The sequence below is a fragment of the Tupaia chinensis genome, unplaced genomic scaffold (genome assembly GCF_000334495.1).
Source record: "Tupaia chinensis unplaced genomic scaffold, TupChi_1.0 Scaffold000361_2, whole genome shotgun sequence".
Taxonomy (NCBI): Eukaryota; Metazoa; Chordata; class Mammalia; order Scandentia; family Tupaiidae; genus Tupaia; species Tupaia belangeri.
The window spans coordinates 1121742-1145466 of record NW_006159858.1 but is presented as its reverse complement, the minus strand read 5'-3'; the positions used below and the strand labels follow the sequence as shown (position 1 = coordinate 1145466).

The 23725-nt window shown below is 37.5% G+C and overlaps 1 protein-coding gene and 2 pseudogenes across 1 annotated transcript in view; 1 reads left to right on the top strand and 2 right to left on the bottom strand.

The window, feature by feature from the left end:
• SATB2 (SATB homeobox 2) overlaps positions 1 to 23725 on the top strand; it is a gene marked incomplete in the record, with an annotated part of 229944 nt that overhangs the window by 29609 nt on the left and 176610 nt on the right.
• Positions 13013 to 14184, bottom strand: LOC102477737 (methylsterol monooxygenase 1-like; annotated as a pseudogene).
• LOC114008635 (uncharacterized) lies at positions 14398 to 14505 on the bottom strand (annotated as a pseudogene).

Sequence of the window (23725 nt, the reverse complement as noted above, 5' to 3'; positions counted from 1 at the left end):
GGGGGGGATTTCACTCTCTGTCTCTCTCTGTCTGTCTGGCGAGCGCACACGCCCTATAGCAAAAACCTCTTTAAAAATTAAAAAAAAAAGAAAAGAACTGAAAAACTCTCTGTCTCTCTCTGTCTGGCGAGCGCACACGCCCTATAGCAAAAACCTCTTTAAAAATTAAAAAAAAAAGAAAAGAACTGAAAACAAAATTATGCTTTCATGGAACTTACACTTTGTAATTTAAGTATACATTAAGTGTTCAGTGTATGGAATTAATACACAGATCTATGACCCTCTGAATACAGAAATGTTAAATGCTGAGGTTCAGACGATATAAATACATACAAAATTTGTTTATAAGTTTGGTGCCAATTTATAATTAAATGTTCACATCATTCCTGAAAAATGCTTAAGAGTTCCTCTCCTTCACGTCAGCTTTTGAAAGGAGATGACAAGATGAGATCCATGGGTTAAATTTTCTAGGAAATTTTTGCTTTGCCTCATTAAAGGCAAACTTTTATTTGCCAATTTCGTACCTTGTTGTCACCATTCTCAGAATGAGCCTATCTTTGGCTTTGGTTCTCATTGGCAAAGCTCTTTTGCCTGCAGAGAATACAGGGTAGCACTTGTGGTTGACATTCAGTCAACATTGGGAGAATGAACAAATGGACGTAAAGATAGTATTTATTACTCTGGAGAAATATAGTGTTCCTTAAAAGTGCCAGTTTGCTTTCTTTAATAATTAGGTTTGAATTCACAAACTGGAAACTATTTTGTTCTCTTATGAAAGAGTAATACATAGCACAGTATGAGGACCACAAGAATTCAATAAATATTTGTCGAATGAATGAAAACAGTTTGTAGGTTACTTTTTTTTTTTTTCTGTTTTTTGCCATAGGGCTCATGTGCCTGTTGCAAAGAGACAGAGAGAGAGAGAGACAGTGAGAGGTAAATTGAGAAATAACCCTCCAGGGGGATGGCTATGCTGCAATCCCTTCTCTTCCACTCTCTTTCTGGGATTTTGAGCATGCAAGCACACATGCCTGGCATGATATTCAAGCTGCCAGGGACTAGGCCATGTGGGAGTTCAGCACCTTAACCACTATACCATCTGCTGGCTGCATTTATAGGTTACATTTTTCAGTAAACTTCAGCCATGAAGAATTTTTTTCTCTTGTGTGTCACTGTAATGTTGGCTTTGATTTACAAATTAAGTATTTTTTTTTGGAGAGGTTTTTTTTTTTTTTTTTTTTGATAGTACACTTTAGTTTATTAACCACTATACCATCTGCTGGCTGCATTTATAGGTTACATTTTTCAGTAAACTTCAGCCATGAAGAATTTTTTTCTCTTGTGTGTCACTGTAATGTTGGCTTTGATTTACAAATTAAGTATTTTTTTTTGGAGAGGTTTTTTTTTTTTTTTTGCTATAGGACATGTGTGCTTATCAGAAAGACAGAGTAGAGGGAGAGTAGAGAAACAGAGGGACAGAAAGTGAGAAATCACCCCCCGGGGGATGGCCACACCGCAATCCATTCTCTTCCATTCTCCTCTCGGGATCTTGGGCACGCATGCACACATGCCCGGCGTGAGTTTAACCTACCGGATCCGGGACTCGAACCGTGGTCGACTACATGAGAGTTCAGCGACATAGCCATTATGCTAACTGCCGGGCCCACAGATTACTATTTTTACCAGAAGTGGAATATAATTTGACTTCTCCTTGATTGGCTGTTGCCAGGTCCAGATAATTCAATGTCATCATTACATAGTTGAGGTTTTGTTGTGCTCACCATGGCAGAATGTTTACAATAATAACTTTTAGAACTACAAGTTAATTATTCAAAAGATTGCTAGGATTCAAATTCTTCCAATCAAAACTTAGAGATAATCTGTCAGTTTTGATCTGGACAGATGCCTCTGTTTGAAGCAGTGTATGTAAGGGGAATAATTTCAGCCTATGAACTTGAAACTGTGTGAACAATAAATAGATAAAATAAGACTTAATAGCAAATTAGTGAGAATATTCTTATAAAGAAGTAACCATTTCATTTATTATTTATCATTTTCTATATTACTCATTGTATACTTTCTAGTGTATTAGCTATTTACAATATACTAGTGGGAAGACCTTTCCATAGGAGCTAATTTTAAGGTAAATTAAATTTCATTATTAGCAGTGAATACCATGTCAATTTAGATTTTCAGTACTTGGAATGCTCTGTTTTCACATTAATTCTTTACAGTACAGGTTTATAGAAATATACAAAATACACAGATTCAAGATGCATGAATATTAAATACTCACCTAGGATCAAATATTAGAAATTTATGGTCAGTTCTGTCTTATCTCTGTCTCTACTCACTTCTTACTCTTCCCTCACTAAATTATTTTAGAGTGAGTTTGTAGGCCTCATATTTTATCTGGAAATACTCTAGTAAGTATCCCTAAAAGATAAAGACTCTATATAAAAACAACAATGCCATTATGATTCATAAAAAGGATAATTTTTGATGTCTCAAAATATTCAGTGAAAGTTCAAATTTTTCTAATTACTTTATAATTTTTTAAGTGTTGGTTTATTCAGATCAGGAAATATATAGATCTGTCCTTTTTAATTGCTTTATTTATTCCTTAACTCTTTTTTAATCTATGGATTTTTCAGCTTCTTAAATTAAAAAAATTCTTTTTCTAAAATTTTTGTTTGCTGCTTTGATTTAAAACTATTTCTGCCTGCTAAGTTTAATGGAAAGTCTAACCCTATAAATTTCTTCATGTATTAATTTCAAATGAACGATTTGTAAGCTCAATCACAACCTTGGAAAAGAATAAAAAAAATTCACACTTTTCCTTTTAATTTTTTTGAGGGAGGACAGCTAAAAGATGTTTGGAGCCAAAAGGGTTTTTATGCCCTGAAAAATCTGTTATTTTCCCTATTTGAAATGTTTAAAATGATCTCTCGTCTTGTTTTCTTCATTTTTTCCCTTTGGCTTTCTCTCTTTATTTCCACTTTTTATTCTTTAATTAAACTCTCATGTTTGGAGACTTTTCACAGTTTTTTTCTTTATAAGGGCAATGTTAAGAAAGGTGCATATTTAGAAATTTTAGGCTTTGGAGCAAGCTCTTAACAAACAAGCTGCCTTTTAAAAAATTTTGTGGCTCTCAAAGAGAGCTGAAAAAGCCACCCGAAATTGCTGTTACCCTTGTCTCAGCCGTCATTAGAGCTAGATGGGCCAAAATAGAAAACATTGGCTCAGACTCTAGCATTCTTTAACAGACCAACCCCCCATGTTCTCCCCTCCTGTGTTACATCAAATTAAATATTCATAATTATGTGTGTATGTTCATGTGCATGCATATAGCAAAACCTGAAATGCTGCTTGCTAATGAAATGCTAGGGGAAATATAATAATACATACCCTTTTTTTTTTTTGTCCAGTGCCTAGTTAAGATTGAATATCTAATATAAATGTTTATAGTCCGTATTCCTTATATTTATTTACATTATCATAAATATTTTAAGTAGATATGTAATTATGGTTCATATGAAGGTCAGCTGATGGGAATATTGTCTGTATATAAATTTGTAGAGGGTGAGGACCCTACCCATCTTGACTTTTGGGATGCCTAGCAGTTCAATAGAGTGCTGGATTAAAAACTATTGAGGATAGTCCATGAGTAGTCTCTCTTTACCTTTGACCTTGCTGTTTCCACTTGAGTGCCCATGAAAAAATTCCTCTAAGTGGAAATAGTTCACTAAGAAATCTAGCTTATTATTTTCTCCATGTTAAGGGAAATGTTTGGCAATGGTTTCAGCTATCTGTTTTATTTAGGACAATTGGCCATGGTAGGAATTAACTTTGGTATGTATTTTTTTTTAAAGAATTATTTAACTTTATTTTTAATTTGACCAGAGAGGGACAGAGAGAGAGAGAGAGAGAGAGAGAGAGAGAGAGAGAGAGAAATTCACCAGGTCTGGGATTCAAGCCGCAGTTGGCCATGTGGAAGAGTCTTAACCACCACACCACCTGCTGAGCCCTGCTTTGGTATATTTTTTAAACTGTTTGAAATACTTCTTTAGGGAGTTTAGGTGTTAATGCCCATGACCTGGAGGGTACTTATCATCTAAGATCCATATTCTGGCGTTTATGTACAGTGATCTAGGAAAAAAGAGACTTACAGAGATACACAACATTTATTTAATAATTAAGCTGTCCTTTTAAAATATACAGCTTTGAGTTGTAAGTGTGACCTACAACCTAAAATCAGTATTCTGTTTGCTCCTGAAGCATAACTGTGGTTTTTATTGTATATATTTTAAATGCAAGTTAGAGTGGTTTACTGGAGACCTAGGTATGTTGGTGCTTTAAGAAGATAAGTACAAATTTCATTCCAGGAACTCATTTGGTAAAAAGCACATTCATTAAAACACTTACAAATGCTTCAATAGTGCTATTACCTTTTGGATAGATCTTTTATATTTAAAGCTCTCCTTTGATCTAACTCTCAGTGTTGGTATTATACCATCATACCGTAAAGTCTGTTTTGGCATTAATGATAGACAGTAAAAAATGTCTTGGCCAAAAAGCATTTTGCAGAATTAAAATGCTTTTTAAAAAAACTCCCTTTTTCTTCTTTTTGATTGGGAAAAGAATTCTCACCATCTAAATCTTGTAAGTTAATTATTTGCAAAACTGTGACATTTCAGGATTGTCGTCTTTCACTTCATCTTTAGTGTCTGTTTTACATTTATACCTTGTCTGAATTCTCTCGGACACAGCATCACTCTAGTTTTTAATGTTCTTCGTACTAATTCATCCCAATTCATTCATCTGCATAGTATTAATAAGCAGGCAATTTATTTATTCCTTATTTTGATAACTTGGCACATGTTGGGGACTTCTGTCTGCGTTGTGACAGAGTAAAGCTCAGTGGCAGTTGTGGGAGGCAGGGTGAAAAGTGAGCATTCAGCTAGCTGTTTGGTCACACATAGGCACCTTGGTTTGGTTTCCTAGGTGCCAGATAGATTTCACGTGACTGTGATGAGCACTTAAAACCCAGTGCTTTGAAAATGCAATTTTTTTTTTTTTTTTTGGCAAGCAGCTTCGAGAGCTCTAAGGGGTCTTAAGTCAAGACTCTAGAGCATGTGCCATTTGCTTGCTCAGAAGCAGTAATGGTCAAAATTATTTATGTATCGATGAGAGAAAACACAGCTTTTTCTCTGTTCATCTCAATTTTTGATTTGCAGAAATATCACTCAGGACAGAACTGCTTATCTGCACTGCTATTTTACAAGCTCCTTACTCAGGTTGGGAAAGATCCCTGCAGGCATATGCAAATCAGACAGCGCCCTTGGTTCCCTTCAGCTTGGGGCTCACCCGGCAGAGACATACTTCTGGCGTATTCTTTGCGTCAGTTTTATAAATCAAACAAAGACTGGGTTGCTGGAAAGCTCATACCACATTTCAAACCTCTGCCCTCAATGATTTGACTGCACAAGCCCAATAATCTGCCAGATAGAAGCCTGCCATCCCCGGGAGCTGAGTTTAGGAGGGCAGTCTGTTCCTAATCGAAAGCACTGACTAGTCTGACTAACTTCAGATGGTGGTTCTTCTTGAGAATATATACTTCAGAGCAATGGAAATAAGTAACAATTCTAAATGTCTTATATTATTATTACGAAGACAGTGATCTCTTACGGGGGCTGGCAGACTTCTTTTAAAGGGTCCTGTTTTAGATAATCTGCAGTGGAAGATATATCAGAATTAATTGGAAAGAAAGCACTTTATTGAGATTCTTTAGCCTTTCTTTTTTAAGGTGCGTGTGTGTGTTTGCTATAGAGCATGTGTGCTTGCAGGAGAGAGACAGAAAGAGAAAGTGAGAAATCATCCCTCAAGGGGATGGCAATGCTGCATTCTCCTTCTGGGATTTTTTTCTTTCTTTCTTTCTTTTTTTTTTTTGAAATACAAGGCCTCACTATGTCGGGATCCTCCTGCCTGAGCTTCCCAAGTAGCTGGGGTTACAGGCACATGCTGTTCTGGGAACATTTTATTGAACACTTTTTGGAAGATAGGTGGTTGAGTCTTTCTGTTCCTATTTTGTAGAGGGGAAAAATTAGAGAGAAACTTTTAAAGATCACACCTTCTCTTGATTCTTCAGCACACTGTCATTTTATTCGATCACAAATATTTATTGAGTCCCTTATTATTTTCCAAGCATTTTACTAGGTACTGGGGATACAGCAGAGGCCCTGAAGATACTTACATTCTTATATATATAAGGAGACAGAAGATGAACAACAAAATATAAAATAAAGGATTAGATAGACCCTCACTGACATTGTATTATGTTTAGGTTGACTCTGTTTTTCTATATTATCTATAACTAAGGTTTTGGTAGATTCAGGCTTCTGGAAAGTAGCTGCTTAACTAGAACAAAATTAAAGATTTTGAATGGATTTTGAGGGTTAAAAATAAAATGTTATAGGTACTTAAAAGGTTAAATTTCAGTTTTCTCTATGGGCTAACCAGTGTTTGTACTAGGATACATGTTAACATTGTTAGATTAGTTTTTACTAAGCCATGATTTCCTTTTAGTAAGGGAAACTGAAACATTTACAGAACAGACGCAAATATATTTAATAAAATTAATTAATATTTATGGAGGCGTCTTAAAACCCAGGCACCATTCTAAGTACTTAGCATGTATTACCTCATTCAATCCTTATAATAATACCATAAAAATATAATCTTGCCCACATTTTGCCAATAAGAAAACTGAGGCTCAGAGCATTAAATAGCTTTCCTGACACTGAAAACTGGCTCCGAGGTTGTGTGCCTCACCAGTATCCCATTTAGTGGCTTATATTTCTGTTCTGTCAATTGAGTCTAGAATCCAGACTGATAGTAACTATACTTGATAGGCATAAACCAAGGATTGACTTTGTGGAGAGCCTGTTTTGTTTTTGTTTTTGTTATTTTCTTTTTGGATAGGTTTTTGCTATAGGGTGCATGCGCTTGCCAGAATTGCAGAGAGAGACAGAGACAGAAAGGGAGAAATCACCTCCTCGGGGAGGGGGCAGGTAGCTATGCCACAATCCCTTCTCTTCCATTCTCCTCTCGGGATCTTGGGCATGCATGCACATGCGCCTGGAGTGAGTTTAAGCCTCTGGGTCCGGGGCTTGAACCGTGGTAGACTACATGGGAGTTCAGTGACATAGCCATTATGCCATCTGCTGGTCCCAAGAGCCTGTTTTGAAAAAATGAAAAAATCGAATTTGCTGTCTTGCAATGGAGTTTTTTTTTTTTAATAATTATTTTATTTAACTTTATTTATTATAATTATTTTAGTATTTCCAGAGACAGAGATAGAGAGAGACAGATAGTGAGAAAGCAAGCTTTCAGGTCCAGGACTTGAACCACAGTCGACTATGTGGAAGCCCAGCACCCTTAATCACCACACCACCTGCCAGCCTTGCAATGGAGTTTTATGTGAATCTATTTTATTGGACCCCATTTATGTATATGTAAGCGCTTTATCAACTTATAAATTTTTGTATTGTTTTCTGATAACAAAGTGAGGCTTGTTGATTATAAAAACTAAAAACTAAAAAGTAGAAGACAAAAATTCCCCATGGATCAACTGTGTAGAGATAAATGTAGGTAACATTTTGGGTTACTCTCCTTTGTTTATAGTTGTATGTAGTTGAGATCATATGTATGTAATGTTTTCACCTATAGTTTCCATTTAATATTGTGTTGTAAAGTTTCTATGTTCTTTTATATTTCAAGTACTACTTAGCAGTGAGTCTTTTGATTTTCAAGTCAAATGTGAACCATTCGTTTGCTTTTGATTATCTAGAAGGATTGAAGAGTGGTCATTAAATTAGGAAGTGTTAAGTGTGGATATTGTGACCAGCACATGCTGCGAAATCAGAATGATTTATTCCAGTACTTAAGTGCAAATATAATTATCCTTTGCAAATAGCAAATGTATATATTATATATATACATATATATATAATATATATATATTTCCATTTGGTTCATTGCAGGTGAAAGGCCAATTAATAAAAAAAAAAAATTGGCATTGGCCCTGTGGTAAAGATTTTTTTGTCTTTGTTTTTAGTGTGGAATAAAGATAAAAAGACATTGTGTCATTCAGGAAACTTCAGCTAATTGATTTCATATTTTGTTTTTGTAATAGTCTTGTTCTTACCCACATTTTGGTCTTTTTCCTCTGTGAAAAACACATACAGAGCATTGTGTGGGTTAGTTACTAAGTGCTTACTAGTTTCAATGACAGTCCTACATTACAATGTCCCTTTGCCTAGGAATGAATAACTGATGACAGTTTATCTGTTTGTTATTCTCTATGTAAAGTAGGATGGACATGTTATGAAAGGATCATTGGGGGAAATGCTTCAGGAAGGTTTTTCCTGTGTTTGAATTGGTTCAGGATAGCCAACTATTAGAGATATAGAATTTGTTAAACAAATCATGAAAGCTTCCATCCCTGCAGAAGCAGTGGATTGTAGTCCATTTTTGTGGTTTATTTCTACTAGACAGGCCTTGAGTCCTTCTGGCCACAGAAAAGAGATGAGCAACTCTCTGCCTCCCTTCTGCATTTTATAATTCTAAGATTTTTAAGATTGTCATTCTAAGATGTTAAGATTCTCATGATCTCCCCTGTAGTTTAGCAGATGTGGGATGGGCCTAGTTAGAATTCAGACACATCTGGCCACTGACCCCAAACCTTTCCACACAGCCTCATTGGCTCCTTTCTGATGGTTTCCTCTGTGTGCTTTTCTGGAGGCTTTCCATTCATGTTGAGGCCTGTCATTGGAAGTAGGAATCTTTGTCTGTTGTGAGTATGTTGATGGCTCCTGCATGGAGTGAAATATTTGCTTTCAATAAATATTTAGGTAGGTTTTCAAAGTAGATGTGGTAAGGATTGGTCCATATTTATATAACTCAAATTATCTATTAAAATTAATTCACATAAACAAAACACCAATTTATATTAAAAAGAGTTATAATTAGGAAAATAGTGGTTTATCATATATATATATATAAACCAGAGCTATCTGTGTAACATATTATGTTATAATTTGGTGCTATTTTCTCTTTTTACCTGTAACCCCCTAGTAGGTATTAAAATCTATCCACTTGCAGTTTAAATGAATGCAATTTAGACCAATAGTTGCTTTCCTGTATTATTAAGGGGTACTTTTCTATTATGACTAGTGAGCTTGTCTGAATCTCTTGACAAATAATAATTTAACCAGTTGAATTAAAAAGAATAGGCCTAATTCTTATAAATCAGGGGGATTAAAACACTTATTGCCATGTTCTCCTAGGGACTAAGGTGTCGCTTAATAGTTAATAAGGGATCCTGGTGTCATTGTCTAGAAATTCACTAAAATAACCAATTTATCATCCATACAAGTACTCACCAATAGGGTTTTTTTTTTTTCTTTCTCTCTTTTTGAGAGATTTTTGCTATAAGTCACATATGCTTCCTAGAGAGACAGGCAGAAAGCGAGAAATCACCCCCAAGGGGGATGGCCACACCGCAATCCCTTCCTCTCCATTTTCCTCTCAGGATTTTGGGCATGCACGCACATGTGCCCAGCATGAGTTTTAAGCTGCCAGGTCTGGGACTCAAACCGTGCTTGACTATTTGGGGTCCAGCAGTGTAACCATTTCACCATCTGCTGGTCCCAGGGTGTTTTTTTGTTATTATATTATTTTTTTGTTCTTATCTCCCATTGGAAAGCCTTAGCAGTAGCCACTAAGCCATAGTCTTACTAGATCTGTATGTCTGTTTAGTTATTTTAAAAAGAGTCATGGCTCAGCTGCAGTGTGCAAGTGGGAGGTGCTGCCTTGGGAGGCTAGGGCTACTTGGGAGGTTTGGGTTGGTTCTCAGACCAACCTAAATAGGCTGAGTGCAGTAAGATGTGCCTGTAATCTTAGCTAACTGGGAGGCTGGGGCAGGAGGATTATGGCCCAGTAAGGCTGTGTCAGAAATCCTTCTTTCTCTTATCCTCTGTTATTAAAAAAAAAAAAAAATGGCGTGGTTATTGTTGCTAATTATAGTGCTAGAAAACACAGAGCTTACTTTGTGTCTGCCAGTGTTCTAAGTGAATTACATGCATTAACTCATTTAATGCTCACAAATCTTGTGTGGCATAGATATAATTATCTCCATTTTACAGCTGAGGAAACTGAGGCACATACGGGTTAAATGACTTACTCCAGCAAACACAGCAAGTAAGCACTGGAAACAGGACCCAAATATTCAAACAAATGTAGCTTCTTCGGGCAGTGGTTGAACCGTAACATCCCTACTCCTCTGTGGCATGATTAAGATACTGTTGTGACAGTGGATTATTATTAAGAATATACATAAAAATGCCTGTAATTCTGGAGTCAGTAGAACTAGATAAACTCTTTACGCTAAATACTTCTTTCTTTTTTCTTCTTTCTTTCTTCTTTTCTTTTCTTCTTTCTTTCTTTCTATACTAAATACTTCTTTCTTTTTTTCTTTTCTTTCTTTCTTTCTTTCTTTCTTTCTTTCTTTCTTTCTTTCTTCTTTCTTTCTTTCTGTCATTTTCTTCAGAGAATAAATTGGGGGAAGGGAGAGAGAGAGAACTTCAAAGACATTACAAGTGCATTCTACTTAATCTGAAATATTTTGATGCTTCTGGAAAAGTGAGATGATTTAATTTCATATATAATTGCATGAGGAATTATAAATTATGTTTTCTAAAATACCTATGACACTAAACCACAAAATGAACAGATAAAACTGATTTGTTCTCTGACAAATCAAGATATATGGCAGTGTTTTCATTACAAGTGCCGTTTGTGCAACTAGAACAGCTGAGGATGCTACGATATGACACAAACTATTCCCAGGCGGCACTGCTCTCATGTGGACATCCAGAGGAGATTTATAACCCATGCTAAAGGGGGATTTAAAACCCAACCAAAAAAAAAAAAAAAAAAAAAAAAAATTAAAAACTCGCTATCAAGCAAAGCTCAGGTTGAACTTCTGCAGTCATGGAATACAGACATATCTTTCTAAGTGACCTTCTTTTACATAAACCTACTCCTCAGAAATAAGTCGTTTTCTTTGTTTTCAGGGAACCAAGGGTGCCATTTAGAAAACTGTCTCTCTCAGTGCATGTAATAGTTTACTGAAAGGTATGTGTTGATGTCTTCTGGGGGTGATTAATTCATACCAAGACTGAGTAAGGATTTTTTCCCTCTCACTGGACTTGAAGCAGTGTGTTTTACATATCCATGGTGGTGGAAGGTGAAAACTCAAAATTTGGATGCTGTGAGTTGAAGCATTTCTCAGAGAATGTGTGTCCCCAAGCTGCCATAATCATTTGTTTGTCCTGAAATTTAGGGCTTTGAACTGTGGAAGCAAAACCGTTCTGTTTTTAGTATGAGTGATTCTGGGAAGTCCGCAGTGTCATCTTCTGCATAGGAGAGCGTTGATAAGCAATGAGTGCCCGCAGCACCTGATTGTTACTTTGGTTTTGTTGTGGAGGGATGGATTTTTACTGACTCTGTGAGAATTACTCATGTGGTCCCATTTGTGATCCATGATATCTGATTTGTGAAAAGTGGGCGAGAACGAACAGAGACGTCTTTAGGCCAAAGGAAAAAAAAAGGCAGACCATGGTCTATTTTTTTTTTTAAATCAGACAAAAATGCATTTATTTCAATAGCTCAAAGTGCAAATACAGCAAGTCAGTTCACAAAGTTTCAATTTACAGCTTTAAGTATGATGAAAACCTGATTTACAAAAAAAGAAAGGGTAAGTAGCAGAAATAAAGCTCCTTAATTAAAAAAAAATTCAAGTAACTTGAAAGATCTTTAGACTAAAATGCTCTATTTACATCAATTTAGAAATGGTTTCATTTATAGATGTCAGTAGTGAATTGTAATCAAAAGTCTTCGAAGAAAAGAAGAATGGTCAGCTCTGGGCAAGAGTGGAAATTGTCAGTGTTGACTATTCCTGATTTGGCAGTTTCAATCACTTGCTATTTCAAATGACATGGCTCAATCATTTTGATCTTTAGCTCTAAAAATGTTAAATAGAAGGCCAGTGCCTCTTTTAAATTTTTTTTTCTGAAATGACCTGTAGTCAAGACCACTATCAACTTGAGGCCTACAGTATTTTGCTTGTTTGTTTTAGATTTTTGCCATAGGGCATGTTCACTCACTTGACAGACAGAGAGGGAAAGCGAGAAATCACCCCTCAGGGGGTATGGCCATGCTGCAATCCCTTCTCCATTTTCCTCTCAGGATCTTAGGCACACATGTACATGGCACCCAGCATGATTTTCAAGTCACTAGGTCTGAGACTCGAACCCAGTCACCCATGTGAAAATCCAGTGCGTTAACCATGCCACCAGGCCTATATATTACTGGGGAAAAGGACATAGATGAATACTTCTTCCATTACTTAAAACCTTTCTCTAAGGTTAGAAACATGGCCTTTAAAACTCCTTCGTGGGAACCAGCAGTTAGCGTAATGGCTATGTCGCTGGACTCCCACGTCCACGTAGTTGACCGCTGTGCGAGTCCTGGACCTGGAGGCTTAGAACTCACGCCGGGTGCGTGTGCGTGCGTGCCCAAGATCCTGAGAGGAAAATGGAGAAGGGATTGCAGCATGGCCATACCCCCTGAGGGGTGATTTCTCGCTTTCTGTCTCTATGTCTCTCTCTGTCTGTCTGGCGAGCGCACGTGCCCTATAGCGAAAACCTCTCCAAAAAAGAAAAAAAAACTCCTTTGTGAAAACCGTATTTAAATACATATTTATTTATTCCTAACTTGTATGTGAAGTAGAAAACTTCCCACTAGGAAGATGTTTAAAAGTTAGTAATGTTCTTTTTATCACTTAGCAGCCAGGACACATGCTTATTTCTGTTCCCTAGGAGCAATGTTAGCTATGAGTTTCAATAAATTCAGGAAATTTATACCTTCAGCAAGGTTTACATGAGAAGATTTATTCAGTCTTTTTTTTCCCAAGCTTCTTCATCTTTTCATTGTAGGCATTAATATGAGAGTCTGTTCCAAGCAATCTATCCCACCATGTAAATATTGAGGCATACTTTCTAATGAAGTTCATGTGGTGGAAGTCGTGATGCTGAGACCCAGCGTAGAAAGGGATGAGACTGGAACCAGCAGTTAGTGTGATGGCTATGTCATTGGACTTCCACGTAGTCGACCGCAGTTCGAGTCCCCGACCTGGTGGCTTGAAGTCATGCTGGGCGCGTGTGCGTGCGTGCCCAAGATCCCGAGAGGAGAATGGAGGAGAAGGGATTGTGACGTGGCCATCCCCCCTGGGGGGTGATCTCTCGCTTTCTCTCTCTCTGTCTCTCTTTGTCTGTCTGGTGAGTGCACGAGCCCGATAGCAAAAACTTCTCAAAAGAAAAAAAAAAAGAAAAGAAAAGAAAGGGATGAGATTTAGGGGATTGAGAGGAATATCATACCCACTGTGAACATCAATAGTTTCTATCAAACAGTTACCCATGCCCAGAGAAAAGCAACATTCCAAGATTCCAGTGAAAAATCCAGTTCTAAGAATTAGGATTTCCAAAGGATGTGCATATTCAGCTTCCATTCCAAATGGGTCCTGAAATCCATGATGCACTTTATGCATACATTTATATATTCTTTTGTGATGTAAGAGTCTATGTAAGAAATAGTGCCAAGTATCCTCAAAGACTGCACAGCTGAAGCATCTTGCCAAGACCATGTACCATCTTGGCATTCTTTCCCAATCGTAAGGAATATTGAAAAACTCTAAAATAATAGGTTTCACGCATCAAAGGTAGCTGGATAAAAAAGTGATTAAAAAGAAATACTTTAAAACATTTCCTTCCTTCTTAAAACATGGCCTTCTCATATTTCTGGTTTATCCTTTTGAATTTTGTATCTTTTCATGTAAGGTATGAATTAGAATAAAAATTCAGGTAAAGAGAATGAGAAATAAAGGGCTTCATGAACTATCAGGGATCCCCATGTTGTCATCTGGAACTTTGTATAATTATCCAACATACAGTTCCAAGCATTTTTAAATGGTTCTTGCAAAGGATTCTCGGGCAAAAGTGAGTCTACATACTCCACAGCCAAGGGTGCCGAACTAAAGATGCTAACACTTTCATTTGTTGCCATTTTTAAAAAAATCTCTGGAGACAGCTTTATAATTCTGGACCTCCTCGAGCTGACTGTACCCTGGCTCACCTGGTTTTGACCAGCGACCGTGGTCGATTTTTGCATCAGATTCCTGTCCAGTGAATTCAGATTCACGTAGGGCCTTAATTCTATGTAATAGGGACTTGTGTTAGATGCTTTATATAATATTTTCTCTTTGTAGATACATTTTCTATTGTGTGAAACAAAAAGTTGACTGAAATTGGTTATCCAATTTAAATGTTAGAGTTTATTAAACAGACCAAATTACACTTGATCTTAGCCTAAAGGCCAAGAAGCGATGAAACAGACTAAATTAAATAACAAATAATATTGTACAAGATTGTGTAATTATAGAAGTAAGCTAGGTTCAGATGTGAAAGTAAAAGTCACTGATAAAATTTCATAGTTGTGCATTCATTTTTTAAGTGAAATTTGATTTTTAATATAGGAAACACAAATGGCTAAAAGCAAATTGATTTACTGGTTTCTTTTCCCTACCGAACTGATAGTTGTTGTTCCAGGTGAAGAGTTGATTATGGTGGCTTAGCTCATTTAATTGTCAGGTCATCTGGGTGTTACCCCATTGAAATGGGCTCAGGTCTCAAATTCTGCATTGTCCAGAGCCTTGTTCTGATTGAGGACAGCATCATACAGTGCGGTAGTTAGGAGTGTGGAATTTAGAGTCTGTCGGGCTTTTAAACTCCTCAGTTTCCTTCTCTGTAAAGTAAGAGTAATGATAATTCCTCCCTGTAGGGTAATTAGGAAGGTTAAAGGAAACAATCCACATGACTTTACATTGCCCTGGCATGGGGTAAGGGTTGGATAAGGTTAGTTGCTATTATGATTACTATTGATAGTATTTTTTACAATGAAAAAGTCAGATAATGTGTTAGTTTCTCTTGTTTTGTGTAACTTCAATTCATATTGGCCCTTTTTCTGAGATAGTGAATCTAAATCACCAATATTATTTATTTCCTTAGTCTTTTTTATTCTTTTAAGGAATAGAAAGAGCCCGTGATGTTTATTCTTTTTAATCGACAATATCCTGTTTCATGGCTCTGCATCAACTAAGAAAAAAGTTATTTTCTTTTTTGCATTTAAGATATTCTGCATTATATTGCCTCTTTCCACTATTTTCCAAAGCACTTAATGCATTTTATATAGGCTAATAAAATAATTAAACTTTTCTTCAAAATCATCTGGTTAAAATTGTGCATTTTCAAAAATGAAAGAGCCTCAACTAATGACAAATGAACATTTAAATATTCACTGTTGAGTTTCTAATCAATGAAAAAGATGCTTGAATCAGATGACAAGTGTTTTGTGTCTGTTCAATCTTTCTTATCCTTCTGTATTATTAACTAATTATCTTAGTATAAACACTTCTTGACTGTAGTGGGACTATCTCCTTATTATTATTGAAAAAAACAGGATATTTGCCCTCCCATTCTTTCTCAGCAATAGCCCCAATCTTCTCACCAGGTTCCACTTGTAGAACTGCCTCACAGCAAATCTGGGCTCTGCTGAGCCAAAGGGATGTAAATAATTTCCTCTGGGGACGTGATGTCAGTAAGTATTTGTATCCGGAAAAATTTGAATGTCATGAGAACTGAACTTGTCACCTTCGAATCACAGTTTCTTTTCATTCTTCCTTCTGGAGCATTTCAGAGGTGATAGCTTCACAGTGGAATCCCATTATTTCAGTTCATTTTTACCAGCACTAAATGATTGTGTCTTAAAAAAATAAATAAGTAAAAAGATTTAATTGAGATATTTGTGTGCATAAAGACCCCAACTAGATAAAGACGGTAGGACAGATTGTGTTATATTCAGTCATGTTATAGCATAATGCAATTCACTTTTAAACAGGCAGTAAGAAATGAAATGGCATGGCAGTGAACACAAAAGTTTAAATTCTGATTTATTTACCTCACCTCTTTGGTGTTCTTCCATTATTGTGATTTTTTTCTCTTTTGTCTTAGTATTTCAGCTCTTCATGCCTGTTCCCCTTTTTGAGCAATATTGTATTCTTAGAAAAAAAAAAGACTAAAAATTAAACATGAATTACCTGTATGAAAACAGCATTTAAAAAACTCCCTTCTGCCAACTAGTAGGTGTGTGGTCTGTCTGTATTTGGTATGTGTTTATTTTAATATTAGAATTACCACCTGAAAGCTAATAATACTGTAAGAAAAGTGTAATTATGAAGGTAAATCTGTATCATTGCATGGTGTACCTCAAAGTCAACTGTAATTATTAGTGGATGGTCTTCTATTTGATAGTTATCCATTCATAGATTTGTACATAGAGCAGTATTTTTAGAATGCATTCAATTTCCCACAAAGTATAATTCTCTCGATCTTAGACAAAATAACCCTCTTTGGTATAATAGAGCCACACCCATATGGGAATAACTGAAACACACTAAAATAGAAATGTAATTGCCTTCTGCCAAATATTATAACGTTACTTCTGCCAGGTCCTTGTACCCACTCCCTTCTGGGTCCAGTGGTTCTATTTTTGCTTTACTGAATACTCATTCCAGCTTAGGCCTGTGCATTTGACAGTCACCTGTCTACACTGTGGCCTTTTGCATTAGTGATGAGAGCAATGGTTATGTTATACTGGCTTGGTGAGGCTGAGGGTAGCCCTTAGAGAAGGACAGCTTGCAGGAAGTAGTGCTGGGCTTGGAGGCTCCCCACAGAGGTCTTGCAGAGCAGGATGGAGCATCATTCCAGGAAGTGGAAGGTCTAGACTAGGAAGGATACAGTCAGGTGCCACACATCTAACTTAAAGTTTGCATGGCCACAGAAGTCCTTTCTGTGGAGGCATTAGAGAGGTGCTGGACCATGAGTCATTCAGTAAGCACAACCTCATTGGGGTAGTAAGCAATTCATTCATATGAATTTCTTCTCTTCCTCCTCCTCCTCCTCCTCTTCCTCCTCCTCCTCCTCCTTCTTCTTCTTTTTGAGAAGTTTTTGCTCTAGGGAGCGTGCACTTGCCAGACAGAGAGAGACAGAGAAACAGAAAGCGAGAAATCACCCCCTAGGGGGGATGGCCATGCTGCAATCCCTTCTCCTCCATTCTCCTCTCAGGATCTTGGGCATCCATGCACACGTGCCTGGCATGAGTTTAAGCCACCGGATATGGGACTTGAACTGTAGTCGACTACATGGGAGGAAGTGGAAGGTCTAGACTAGGAAGGATACAGTCAGGTGCCACACATCTAACTTAAAGTTTGCATGGCCACAGAAGTCCTTTCTGTGGAGGCATTAGAGAGGTGCTGGACCATGAGTCATTCAGTAAGCACAACCTCATTGGGGTAGTAAGCAATTCATTCATATGAATTTCTTCTCTTCCTCCTCCTCCTCCTCCTCTTCCTCCTCCTCCTCCTCCTTCTTCTTCTTTTTGAGAAGTTTTTGCTCTAGGGAGCGTGCACTTGCCAGACAGAGAGAGACAGAGAAACAGAAAGCGAGAAATCACCCCCTAGGGGGGATGGCCATGCTGCAATCCCTTCTCCTCCATTCTCCTCTCAGGATCTTGGGCATCCATGCACACGTGCCTGGCATGAGTTTAAGCCACCGGATATGGGATTTGAACTGTAGTCGACTACATGGGAGTCCAGCGACAGAGCCATTATGCCAATTGCTGGTCCGTCATTCATATGAATTTCTAATAAATGCAATATTTATTTTCCCATCAAATTAAATAATTTGTCTACAGTATTCTAATGCAATTTGGATATCTGTATATTCTATCTTAACATGCACTCGTTTTTTTTTAAACTGGTATGCATTATTGGTATTAAATGCTTACTATAGTAATACTGATTTTAATTATTTACATAGTAGATAGTAAGTTAAAACAATATTTAATAGCAATTTAAATGATTCATATGGCTAATTATTAGCAACTTTTCTCAAAGACTGTAGTAATACTTACGACTTAGTCTCCATTTCAACTAATTGTGTATAACAGCTGCATTGTTTTAGTTATTTTGAACAGATATTTATTTGCAGATGACAGATTTACAGCTATTCCCTTACTGAAGATACATTTTCGTTTGAAGCTCGTAGTCATAATAAGGGATGTGTTATAACCTGTACTAAGAATGTGCTTGTTGCTTCCGCCCCTGTATTTTAATATGCAAATTTTATGGCTCTAGCTGTATTCAAATTATGCAGTCTCTGTTGTACTCATTCTGTAAAATTCACCTCCTTTTATTACCCCCAACTTTTGCAGTCTAACATAAGCATCCTCAGGGTTGAATGTGATGTAGCCTTGGCGTAATGGGCAGGCTCTGCAGTCTTGCCCTTGTACTTGGCTCCCCATCATGGCACGCTGCTCATTCACCCCTCTCCTGCGCACATGCCAGAGATCATTCCTGGAGGGCAGGTGTGTGCCAATGGGTCCCTGGGAGACTGTGCTCCTGCTGCAGTCATCCTGTTTTGTTTGTGATTTGTGGGGAGAGGAGTGACCAGCTATCAGCATTTCTTAAGTAGAAGCCACATGGTGTTTCACAAGGAAAGGCTTTTGCAGTCTGGGGCTTGTGACAAGCAGGAGAAGCTGGCTCTGGAGTCTTGAGTGAGCGCTTTGACACACCGAGTCACAGCCCATTATCACTTGTGCTGGTGTCAAAACAATATAGCATTTGAACTGCAGCTCCGCTGACTCCTGCTGTTGCACAGGCTTCCTCATAAGTCATTAGAGCGTTGGCGTGGACTCTTTCTGGATCAGTCAGAGATGCATTAGGCGAGGGGGATGCGGATGTGTTTATTAATTCAATTTAAGAAGTGATTATTAATCATCTGCTTTATGTCGGGCAATGTGCCAGGAGTGGGGGATCCTCTCACTATTATGACAAGGTCCTTGACCTCAAAGTGCCTCCTACCTAGGAAAGCACACAGTGCACTGGCCATTACAAAGAGTAACATAAAAGAAGGGCAAACAACATTGCTTTGAGAGTTCAAAAGAGGGAGAAATCGCATCAGATTGGAGGGATCAGTTTAGATTGATGAGGGAGGTAATGTGGGAGAGGGGCTTTGAGAAGACTAGGGTTTTGGAGGCCAGACAATGGTATAGTGATAGCACAGTGTTTTGCAAAGCTGACCCACATGGGGAGGCTCCAGATTTGTGTCCACAGACCTCCTTGAATGTATCCCTATGATCCAGGACTGCCTATGGTTAGGACTGCCTTGGAGACACTGTTAGGGATTCTTATTTCTTGTTTGTCTGTCTCTCTGTCTGTAGCTCACAGAAGAAATAATAAACATTTAACATTTAGAATTTGGGGCCAGCAGGTAGTTAAGGTGCTGGACTCCCACATAGCAGGCCACAGTTTGAGTCCTGGAGCCCGCAGTTTGAAAATCACTGCAAATAAATAGGTAAATAAATAATTGTTTTAAATGTAGGATTTTGGTGGTCAGAGAGGCCATGAGACAGAAGTTGGTAGGGAGTTGCGTTTGGCTCATGTGCGTGATATGTTTAGGAGATAGGGGGATTCATATTATGATCTATTGTGAAGAACTCCAGATGCCAAGCTAAGGAGTTACTATTTTAGTGGTCTTCTACTTGATTCCACCACTGAAAGATTTTTGAGTCAGTGGAGTGATGTGTTCAAATATATTAGTCTTTTTGAAAATATTTGCTTGAATATTGATGAGCTAAAGTTACAAGTGACTACAGGGAGCAGAAACTCCACAAGATTGACTTAACCAGATAAGGGTTTCATTTGTCTCAGGTCGATGATCAATCCAGGCAAACAGTCTTTCCACAAAGCTGCCAAGTACCCAGCTCTTGTACCTTCCTGGCTTCTCTTCTTACCGTTGCAAAATAGCTGCTGTTTCTCCAGGTGTCCCTTTAGGATTATAGACAGAAAAAGGGTGGAAAAGGAATGGCAAAAGACCAAAAGCCTCTCTCGTGAAGTTCTGCCTTTGTTGTTCTGGAAGGGACATCCTTCCCCAGGACTTTGTTATATCTCAATCTCAGATCTAGAGAGCCTGGGCAATCAGGTTTTCTATATGACACAATGCTGCTCCGGAAGAATAAATGGAATTATCTGGTAAGCAAGAAGTAGAAGTAGATATCAAGCAGGTAACGGAGTTGGCCACAGCTTGTCTGTGATTCTACCGTGGGAAATCAGGGAAGGCAGAGAGCAGAGGGCAGAAAGCTAGCAGTGCCAGGAAGGACTCTTGATTAGATTCAGAGAAAATCATCTCAGAGTTCAGTTTCAATTTTAGGTTTGTTTAATGAAAGAATATAGGACAATGAGTATGAATAACTAGGCTTTAAATCTGGCATCATTATTAAACATGCATGTGTTAAGAGAAGCTATTTCTCTGAACCTCAGTTTTCATATCTATAAAATTGGGGACGTCAAAGCTTGTAAGCCAAAATCCACGATACTAAGAAAAGATTGCATATGTGCTTTTGAACATGTACTATTTTCAGATTAAACACTGAGTAAGCTATAAAAATAAACACATGGATTATGAGAAGATATACATGTTATTAAAAAATGTTTTCTTCTAACTCGAGGAACCAAAGAACTAAAAAAATATATTTCATGTATTAATTTAAAATATATTATTTAAAACAGCACTCTACTATTTCTTGGCACTGGTGTTTTCTGTTATCAACTATACTTGCATTTATTTACTGTAGGAGAAGTAAGAGATAACATAGTCCTTCTTGAGCTCCTGCTCTAACAGGACTATCTGTAATATGGCAATGTATTACACAGTCTTTTCCTAATAAATGGCCCAGTTACATTCTTCACGTATCTTACAGTTCCATCTGGGGCAGATTGTCCTATACAAAGCAAAGATATGCAGTTTTTGTTTGTTATCTGTGTCTCGTCCTCATTAGAGGAGGTGTTGCTTCTTTTGCTCTGTCTCTGATTTCTTTCTCAGCCCCCCATGGTGAAGGACCAGCTTGTGTGTGTCCACATTGTTTTATTACAGAGGCAGATACAAAGAAATAGAAAATTTAGCCTCTACATTTGGGGGACTTCTTACCTAGTTGGGAGAGAAGACAAAGACAGCGCAAATGGAGAGTAGTAAAATGACTGAAGGATGAGGTGCTGAGGTAGATACTTAGGTCTTTGTGAGCTGTTCATGTTAGTGGCGTGTGCAGCTGTATGGGGGATTCCTTTCCCTGTCCAAGGAGGTCCTCAATCAGTTGCTGACTCTCATCTCTTTGGGGCTCTTACGTCTTTGTTCCCAGAGTTCTTTTCTAAGTTTTTAATTTATATCTCCTATAGAGTGGCATCATGCCCAGTGTGTAGAGGGAGATCCCAGGTTGTGAACTTAGAGCCTTCTCATGTGGGCCCGGTTGTGTTACTGCTGTTGTCATCCCGACTCTTAGCCCTAGAGTTTGTTTTTTTAAGGTTTTTGCCATAGAGCACAGGTGCTCACCAGAGAGATACAAGTAGAGACAGTGAGAGGGAAAGTGAGAAATCATCCCCTACCGGGGATAGCCACACTGCAATTCCTTCTCTGTTCTCCTAGGAGTCTGGGCATGCATGCACACGTGCCTGGCATGATTTTCTGAGACTTAAACCATAGTAGGCCACATGGCAGACTAGCACCTTAACCCCCATGCCACTTGCTGGCACTGACCCCCAGAGTTCTTATGTCTTTTTTTTTTTTTTTTTTCCTCTTCTCTTCTTTGGCTCTTTCTGTTTGGATTATAGAAATTCTCTGTCAAGACTCTTCCAAAATGATACAAAAAGTCTTAATATTTACTTCCTGATTCAGGCCACTATCATGTTTTATTTCTTTCTTAGTAAATGTCTTCAAAGTATTCTTCATTCTGTCTTTATTGGCTAGGCTAGCTCCCACCTGTCTCAAATAGCTCTCTTGCTCTCAGGTCAACAGTGCTTTTTTCTTTCGAGATATTTTTTGCTATAAGGTGTGTGTACTTACTGGAGAAAGAGACAGAAATTGAGAAATCACCCCTGGGGGGAATGTCCATGTCTCAATTCCTTTTTCTCCATTTTTCCCTTGGGATTTTGGGAACACGTGCCCAGTGTGAGTTTTAAGCTGCCGAGTGCAAGACTCAAACTGTGGTCTACCATGTGGGAGTCCAGCATCTTAACCACTACGCTACCTGCTGGCCCCAACAGTGCTTTTCTAGTCACCAAATTGAGGGGCCCCATTGTCTAGTCCAAGTTTTCCTTGCATATTCTTCCAACCATGTGATTCCTTACATTTCCTTTCCTTCTTCAGAGCTGAATTTTCTGTAGATCTTTAGTGGCACCATATTCATTCTTCAGTCTCTATACATTTTCTGAAATGCGTAGTCTTCTCCAATTCACCTGGAAAACTTAAGACCAACTATAATTGGGGGTTAGATTCTAGGAGGACAATGCCATTATCCCACTGTCATTCATCAAACAACTTTAGTTGCTTTTTTCTCTGTGCTTCTATCGCACTCATCTTTGTAACAATAGTTAACACAAATGGATTTGTTTATCTGTTTACTTAGCTCTTTCTCCTCCTGATTCTAATCTAGAGACCATGTTCTTTTTTTCTTTTTTATTATTTTATTATTTATATGTTCAATCGTTATACATCATTTAGATTGTAAAGAGACTTTACCCAGCGTGATGTACACCTCAGTCCAGTCCAGTTGAAAATACTATACACGTCCTCATCAGCAGATAATAAACCATATCTGTGCTCTACAAATGTCTTATTCTTTCTATTTTTCTGTCCACACCTACTGCTTGCCATATTACACTATATCAACTATAGTAGTTAAAGCACTAGTTTGGAGTTATGCTGAAGAGTGCATGTATTGACTTGACTTCTTACCTGTTTTGTGACATTGGATAAGTTGGTTAACTCCCATGAGCCTCAGTTTATCTGTAAGTAATCATATCTACCCTCATAATACTGTGAAAATAAAATGACACCCAAACAATATTTTTACCGTAATACTTAGAACATAGTAGATGTGCATATTAAAAGGATATTTATTGACAAAATATGTTAATAAATAAAACAGCATTTAGTTGATTTTAATACTTATTTGGTTTTACCTCTTGCTTGACTATAAATACAAGCAAGGAACATGAAAGGAAATTGTCATGTATAAATACTTGGTGAACTTATGGATGATACATTGTATTCTCCTTAATAGGATATAGTTAAGTTTTAAGTGAGAGTGGGATGACAAAAAGTGAAGATAAATTTTTTTGTTTTTTCTAGACAGTAAGAGTGACTTGGAAAGAAGGAAAGAAGGCTTGTCAGAGGCAGCAAAGAAAACTTTATTAAAGAATAAAAAGAGAATGTATGTGACAGATGAGATTAATATATAGAAATATTGCCCAAATGAGATCATTACAATTAGAAGAAAGAAACTATCCAAGATTAATAAGTGCTGTTTATTAGCAATTATTATTTGGGCTTTTTAAATTGGAAAAACAAGTCTCCAGGCGTCTGAGGTTACTAATGGAGCTTCAGAAGAAGCAAAAAAAAAAAAAAAAAAAAAAAGGGGGGGTTTTTGGGCTTTTAAA